This window comes from Fragaria vesca, linkage group LG3, assembly GCF_000184155.1.
Source record: "Fragaria vesca subsp. vesca linkage group LG3, FraVesHawaii_1.0, whole genome shotgun sequence".
NCBI classification, from domain to species: Eukaryota; Viridiplantae; Streptophyta; class Magnoliopsida; order Rosales; family Rosaceae; genus Fragaria; species Fragaria vesca.
This window is the reverse complement of record NC_020493.1, coordinates 16,114,756-16,123,442: the sequence shown is the minus strand read 5'-3', so window position 1 is coordinate 16,123,442 and position 8,687 is coordinate 16,114,756. Positions and strand designations below refer to the sequence as shown.

The window sequence follows — 8,687 nt, the reverse complement described above, 5'->3', positions numbered from 1 at the left end:
TAGCCACTTTTTCCCAAAATTCTTTTGTACAAGAGATCCATGACTTTGTTTGAAATTTCTTTCAAACCGCCTATAAACAATTTTTAAATTTGACAAGTGTTTTTTCAAACTTTTTTTTTTAAAAATTAAGTTGAATGCATTAACTCAACTTGCCAAAAATATAGGCAAGAGGCTATCAACACCATAAAAAATTGTAACCAAACAATCTAAACAAGCATGCTAGCTCATTAATTATAAACCAATTCAGCTGGCACATAACAAGCCTATTACAAACCAAGGAACCTTCATCTCCTAAGACTAATTACGACATCTACTTCCTAGTTGTCATAAACACGCAATTGTGGCACAAACAGAGTATAGACTATCCTAGAAAACATAGAAGATGCCATAGTATGCACTAGACATGGAAGTTGAAAAATAAACAAAACTTAAACTAAAGCCAATTCTAGCCCCGTAGGGTTGGAAGCAACAGCCAGCACCATCTCCTTTTCCATCTGTTGTATTAAATTCTTCTTCAGAGCTCTCTTTGGCTTCTCCTTCCCAGAATCATTCTTTTCTTTACCTATGCCAGCAGCTTCATAAAGGAGTATTTTTACTCCCCGGCCACCAGACAACCTCTCTTCCTCTTTTAGGGCTTGCAACATGAGGCTATAGTGGCAGTAACCCCATGGTAAGGGCATCGACATTGTGCCAACCTACTACCAAGCTAGGGCAAGGTCCCTTTGGGGTGCCTTTCTTCGGAGATGGAGAGTTGTCTCTAGTCCGCTTTCTTCTCTGTCCAACAATAGTGCTACCTGGACTATGCTCTTCAATCTCACGAATAACAATCGGCTTGCGATTGCGTTGAGGCGCAAAAAGATTGGTTATAAAAGATGTACCTGCTACAAAAGATGCAAAAGTTGGAGCATCAGTTGGAATTTGAGCTTTAAAAACCAGGCAAGAACCCCCAGTTTTCCGTCGAACTCTAGAAGAGGTATTTAACATGTCGCTGGCAATACAATCCTGATCTTCTCGATTGGCTTCCCAATACATGGCAATCCCGCGTGAGTGATCATACAACAGGTGTTGAATCTCCCAAAAATCTTATCATACTTGAACTCAATGATCTTCTCCATCCCATCTTCCAAACAGAACAAACGTTGCAATTAATAGGAGAGGTTGCTCAAATTCAATCTCAACCTTAATTTTCATCACTCCGTGCCCGAAAGCTTGTGATCATATTCTTTCATGTCCCCTAAGGTGTTGCCAACCATATGCATCCAACCTCGGAATTCTGAAAACCAGAGGAACTTTCAACAGTGTGATCCAGTAGGAAGATTTCACCAATGGAACATCCTCCATCGAGTCGACTCCATTGTAATCGACAAGTGCGATTGGCCCTCGGTTAAAGCCCTAAGGTCTAGCTTGCCAAACCCTAGCTTTATCAGTCGGGTCCGAAAACATGAACAGAACTCTATCCCTTTCATTTTCTTTACAAATTTGGCGACACACCAGAGAGACGATGCTCATACATAGCTATAAATTGTTATTTCTATCAGCTTTCGCATTATGTTGCTTGAATGAAACACTTTCTTGATAGAATGGAAAATAAGGGGAAAGTGGTTCGTTCCAAACTCTAAATGAACCACTTTCGCTTCTTATTTCCTTGCATTACAACATCATATTTTGATTAAATATAATTAGAAATAACAACTTTCCCAATGACTTTTCTTATGTTGTTTGTGAGTTCAACTCACGAAGTTGTAACATTTGAGTTGTTTACCTGATAAAAAAAATCGGAACATAAAATTATCAGATTCTCTTCTCTTTTCCTTCCCGGCTTCCCATATGTAAAACAAAGAACTAATTTTCTTTTCTCGGAACCAAAGATGACCTAGGGGCCTTGTTTGGTTCGCGAAATGTAAGTATTAGTTAAAGGAAACTTGTTTATTTCCTACGATTGGAAAAACAAAAGGAAAGGAAACCTTAAACCACTTTCCTTCATTCTTTACCTGCACTCCTATATTTGTAAACAACACTCCCTTTCGATTCATAAATATTATTTTGTTTAGTACTCTTAATTCTCTTCCACAATTACCCTCACCTGTTTAACCATCTTCCTATCACAACGACCAAAAACAACTTTTTCTATCTTGATTCCCAGACTTGCTAATAACAACTCCAATAGCTTCCCCATATTCTTCGTTTTCTCAATTTTGGGGAAAATTTTGGTTGTTTTTCTCCAACATATTCCTTAAAACTTCCTTCAAAATAGGGAATATGTGATGAAAGAGAAAACTAAATTTTCCATATTTGCAGCAAACTCTCAAATTTTAGGGAAAGATTTGGGGAATGATCATGAAATCTCCAAAATAAAGAATCTGTTGGAGTTGGAGAAGAAAAATTGCTTGAAGCATTGATTTTTGCTTCCCCATTATAGAGAAATTATGGGAAACCTGTTGGAGATGGTCTAAATAAAAAGAGATATGATCTCAATTTTCAAGAACCCTTTTGGCTACAGCCGTGCAAAAGGGAACAATTTCTAAAATTTGAAGTTTTGATATCGGTCACAAACTGTAACATCTCGATTTTTAAAATTTCTAAAAATGTGTTTTTCTTCTAAGAAATAGAATGTAGAGGTCGCCAGGAGTTCACAGCATTTTTCAGTGAATTATCGGGTTCCCAAGCAATTTTTATCAATTGTTCAATGTTTATCCGATATGTTGACGTGATATTTTCTAATTGGTTGTTTAAGAAACATGTGACATTTTGATAGGGACCAGCTGACGCTGATATCAGCAACATGATTAGTCATCTGCCACATGTCGCATAGCGGCATAAGGAAATAATGGCTTTGTGTTGGATTGACATGTGTCATCTTTTCCACCAATGGTGGCATGACATGTGGCAAATCTACCTTATAAATTGAGTTCAGTCCCTTTCATTCAGTCTCAGACTTTCTCTATCTATATGTCGTCTCTTTACTCTTACTCTCTCTCTCTCTCTCTCTTCTCAATTTTCGTCACTTTCTCTTTCTAGATTTTCTTTTGCGACTAAACTTCGGCGGATCATAACTTTTGATTCGTAACTCCGATTCTGAATCCGCGAAGTGCTACGGGTTCATCTCAATTGAGTTCAGTCCCTTTCATTCCGTCTCAGACTTTCTCTCTCTATATTTCATCTCTTTACTCTCTCTCTCTCCTCAATTTTCGTCACTTTCTCTCTCTAGATTTTCTTTTGCGACTAAATTTCGGCGGATCATAACTTTTGATCCGTAACTCCGATTCTAAATCTACGAAGTGCTACGAGTTCGTCTCAATGTCCTCTTTCTATTGTTGAGGTTTGGGTTAGATCCAAAGGTGAATTTAGATGACTCGTTTCAGGAGGCTCGGTTTACGATCAGTATTCGTGGTGGGGATTCCTATTGACGAGGTGAGTGGATTTGTGTAATATGTTTCAAATATTCTTATTTGTTATCAAAATATTCAGAAAACATGATTTTGATCTTTTACGAAATATCTCTCTATTTTCGAGTGAAGCATGTCGATTTGCGAAATATGCGGTATTTATATATTATGATATGCTGGATCCATTGTTTGACTACTGATGGAACATGTGAACTTCTTGATTGGTTATGTCGAAGTAAGGATGTGACACACACGGTGATATAAGACTTGAAGGTCATTAGGTTCTCATGAGAATCACTAAATTGAAGGATATCCAATAAGAAGGGATTGTGCGATGTAATGAATTGTGTGACTCGATGTGTATACGATATACATATATTGTAGCGTGGGTAAATTGATATGGCTTTGCGGGCATATTACATTGGTCTACTCACTGAGTGCGTAGTTTTGCTTACCCACCCATCTCTGATATTTTTTTTTACAGAGAAGTATTTAGATTTAATCGAGCCGGGAAGAGGGTAGACGACGAGCTAGAAAGAAGAACCTAGAAGATAGTGTTTTTGTTTACGTTCCGCTTTGTAACACTCACTCACACCTCGAAATCGATGTTCGGTGCTTAAACTCACTGACGTCGGGACGGGGGTGTGACACAAACACTACAAATCCAAATTACATGTTGGTAATTTGCTGAGTGTTTAATTTCTTAATCATGATTTCATTTGAATTTGATGGAGAGACTTATAAAGTTATTTAAGGTAGAAGAGATTAGTTCGACTAAGTAGCATAGATGGTAAAGAAGAAATGAAAATCAGTGAGGAGATTGGATTCAACCAAGTGTGCACCTTAGCTCCCGACTCCACCCTTTAAATGTCACACCCCGGTTCTTAAGTTATTTTAGGGTTATTTACTTTGGTGTTATTTTGGTCTTTTACCGTGTTAAGTAACCGTTTACCACTTAAGGACCCTAGAGTTGACTTTTTCTTCCGTTTGGAATTTGGGAAAACTTTCTTCATGAAAGTCATCGAGGATGTTATTACGAGTTCGTAGACATGCTATGAGTTAAAATCGGAGTTAGCATGAAAAAGTTATTATTTAAAAGAGTAAATTGTGAGATGGTAGAAAGGGGTAATTTTTAGTGGTTATAATTTTTGGGTTTAAGTGTTATGGACCTGGTGTGAGCAGCCCACACACACTCCCTCACTCTCTCTCTCTCCCTTCCCTCTTCTCTCCCCGAGCCCCCAAGCCCCCGAGCCCCGAGCCCTCTCTTTTCTATCGGACTTCCCCAGCGTGGCCTGCCGCTGTTCGGCCAGCCACCAGCCGCCACTCCACGCCAGTCCGGACCCCCGCCACCTCCTCTCTCTCCCCGGCCTAGTGCCCGAGCCTCTAACCAGCCGGAGAGGAGGAAAACCCGCCGGAGACGCCGGGAAGCTTTTCTCCGGAAATCCCAGCCGCCATAGGTCAGAATTTTTGGCTCATCTTGTAGCCCTCATCAAGGTGAGTAATCCCTCAAAAGGAATTAGTTTATTTCGTTGTTGTTGTGGAGAAATGTATAATTGAAGTTTTTAGGGATTTATGGAAGTTTTGGTTCGATTACCCTAGTTAGGCTCAGAAATGGACTAAGTGTTAGTTATGAATGTTGTTGAGCATGATGAGAGGAATATTCTGTGAAAATTTGAGAAGTATTGGCCCTCGCCGGAATACGGCTGCCTGCCGCAGCCGGCGCCGCCGCCCCTTAGGGGCAGTTTTTCATGCTTTTTGGGTTGGTTTGAATAAGAGGAGTTTAATGAAGTATAGTTGGGAATTTTTGGAGGAGATTTGTTAAGGTTTGGGATTTATTAATGATTAAGGATTTAGGTGGTTATTCGAATGGAAATCCGGCGGTTAGTTTAGCAGGTTTTAAAGTTTAAAAAAGGTTAAATTATGGCTTTCGGTAAGTGTGGAGTAATGTGAGCCTTATTAGGTAATAAGTGGAGAAGTTGGGCAAGAGAAATGGAAATTATAGGCTTCCTCTTTCTTTTGAAAATTTTATTAAAGTTGTATCCTAGTATGGAGGTTTAATGGTTATTTATTGTTCAGGACGTGAGGAGGATAATTTGGAGGAAGCCTCGGGCCGTCGGCAAACATAGCCAAGCACAGTGAGTGGACCTTTGTTTTTGATATCATGCATGCGCTAAAGTTATTTAATTTCAAAGGCATTTGGAGATATAATATTTTGTTGGATTATCGAGTTCCACTTATTTTTTTCCGGAACTCTCTTGCTAATTTTAGTTGACACGTGGGACGTGTCAAGTGATTTATATAATTTCCATGTATAGTTGCGAACTGTACTGTGCGCTATGAGTTTATTATAATTTATTTGGGGAAGTGTGGTTTTTTTATTTTAATATTGTACTTCACCATAAAATGGTTGATATATAGATTATTGCTAGCTAACCTTATTAGCGGTCCTCATCATATGTGAGTCGCTATTATAGTCTTATTAGCGGTTCTCATCATATGTGAGTAGAGCGTTTAGCGTGGAACGCTATTATAGCCTAGGAGGCAACCGATCGGTATATATATATATATATATATATATTTATTGTTAGCTAGCCATTATTTAGCGGTCCTCATCATATGAGAGTTGAGCGCTTAGCGTAGGACGCTATTATAGCCTTACTAGCGGTCCTCATCATATGTGAGTAGAGCGCTTAGCGTGGGACGCTATTATAGCCTGGGAGGCTCATTGTTGTGGTGAAACCTCTTCCCTATTCTTATTGATTTATTGGGAACCAATGGGTTTGGTTCATTAGTTTTGTCTATAATTATTTTCGGAAAGATTTCCAAGAATGGCATGCATAAATATTTTCTCAATGAAAAATATGGGAAAAGCATTAAATTGATTTCAATGCTCTATCATTAAGTCCGTATTTTTATTATTTATTTTGTCCACTTACTTTAACGTTTTAAATGCTTTCCACTAGGCTTTTCGTTTTAAATGACCAGTCTGCAGAGTTCTGTTTGGCGAGGGTAGGAGGCGAGTCATATTTCCCACCTCATCTAGTTTTCTCTCATAGGTTACTAGTTTAACCTACCTATGTATTTTTCTTCTTTCATAGTAGTTGCTCTGATAACTATGGGATATTCTAAGTGATATTGTTTTTATTGTGGTTGTGTGCTAAGAGGTTATGACTCCACTTAAGAGTGATGAAAAAGACATATTTGGTATGTTTGTATGAGAGATTAAGTTCATGAAATTATTTTGATTTATTATGTGAGTTGAGGTGGTGGATGTTTATTTGGGGGAGCAGATGGCTCCAGAAGATGTGGATTAAATTGTTTTAGAAGTGTGTGGGAATTGGTGATTTTTCTTTCAGGTAGGGTTACCCATTTTCAAGGGAGGTTATGCCAAAATTTTGGTAAAATTTCCCTTGAGATGGGTCCCGCAGGGTTTATTCCAGAAATTCGGGGTAGGTCCTGACATTAAATCTTAATCAACTTCATACCCTTTAAATTTCTACTTCTTCCTCATATATCGTCCTAAATTTAGGACGATATATGAGGAAGAAGTAGAAATTTAGGACGATATATGAGGAAGAAGTAGAAATTTAAAGGATATGAAGAGGATTTTGAAAGGCAAAAGAAGAAAATGAACAAAGGGAAGACGGAGACAGAAAATGGAGTTTTGAGACGCGACAATGACGTAATGTAGGGGTAGTTTTGTCATATAATTATCGAAGGAGTGTGGATTACAATTTTTTTATCAGGAAAACAACTCAAATATTACAATTTCGTGAGTCGAACTCACAACCTCTCATTTACTTTTTTTGTTTTTTTATCAGAGCGTGAGTTGAACTCACAACCTCCTACTTACTAAAGGGGAGACTATGCCACTAGACCAAATGGTACTGGGCATAACCTCCCACTTAATTAGGAGTGTAAACTTCAGCTCCATATTTTATTATATTAACTATCAACTTTTTAACAACTTCCCCTACTCAGCTTATGTTACCGATCATTTTTTTTTTGGACAACGCTCTTCCATAAAAAAGAGAAAGGATAGGAACTACAAAGATGCTCCATATCCAAAAGCTACAAACAGCAAACCGAGGACCCAACCTAACAAAAGAAAGGCCCATAGAGACTAACGAAAGAACAACATAACCAAAACACTGGAAAAAACAAAACAGAAAGCATCTAATTCCTAGAGCTGGAGCAGACGAACACGATACGACTTCTCATATGATAAGAGTCAGTGCAGTCAACGCCAATTTTGTTGCCAAATCATGATGCTGCCGGAGGACAAGGAAGACCATCCCTCGATAGAATATGGACCAAGGAAGATGGGAGTCGAATAACCCAAGATTCAGGGCACATCTTCCTTAAGGATAGCGAGGCAACATGATCGGCTGCCGAGTTCGCTTGATGGGGAGTCAACCTCCATGAGAAGGTTCTGAAGAAACAAGAGTCATGGCTGATCCGATTGATTGTGGGAATGAGGCTCCAATGTGGTGAAGTCTTCGAACCATTAATCGCATCAACCAAGTTTTGTGAATCTGATTCGAAGATGACTGATTGGAACCGGAGTTTTTTTGCGAGCTCCTTCGCTGATGATGCCGCCATGGCCTCTGCCTTAAGCGCAGATGCTGCTAAACCAGACTTGGAGGAGCCACCAACGAGACGACCCTCTGAGTCTCGCGCCACTACTCCGATTCCCATGAGATTGGTAAGTGTAACACTTTGACCCAGGTGTTAAAAAAAAAAACGAATAAAATAAATAAGAAAATCCTAAAATCGAAAATGAGATAGGATCTCATTCTCAAACAAAACAACAACGCAGTTTTACTGCGTTTGGAACCTAAATTTATTTTGTTAATTTGCGGCTGCACCCAAAACTTGATCGGGCTGCTTACGTACCCTTTTAAAGGGATCAAGCTACTCGTAGTTCATCATTTTATACTAATTCTTCACCTTCAATAACAACTGTATCGAATCTGGAATTTGTGTGGGTGTAAGTCCTCAAATTGATAAGGACACCCAAGTTCTCAATCCCACACTTCCTCTCACTTTCTCCGAAAGTTTCTTAATTACACACCATGCACGCTCATATTAAATTCATTGTCACTCTTCTCGTCTCCCTTACACCATCCCATCGTTGTTGGCACCGTTCAGTCCTAATCTGCCATCTCAACTTAAATTGCAAAGCACATAGCCAATACATCATTCCCAACTCAAAATCATGCTCTGCAGTTCTAATATGATCATAAATTAACCAAACATTGTCCAACAACCAACACCATCGTCATGCACAGTAGAGCAGTA

The 8,687-nt window shown here is 38.9% G+C and overlaps 1 non-coding gene across 1 annotated transcript; it reads left to right on the top strand.

Annotated features, from left to right (window-relative positions):
• Positions 1-3,143: 3,143 nt before the first annotated feature.
• On the top strand, positions 3,144-6,567 carry LOC101295611. Its single transcript, XR_184380.1, has 4 exons — positions 3,144-3,411; positions 5,463-5,521; positions 6,350-6,384; positions 6,551-6,567. It is a non-coding gene; the product is annotated as an uncharacterized LOC101295611 (transcript).
• Positions 6,568-8,687: the final 2,120 nt, after the last annotated feature.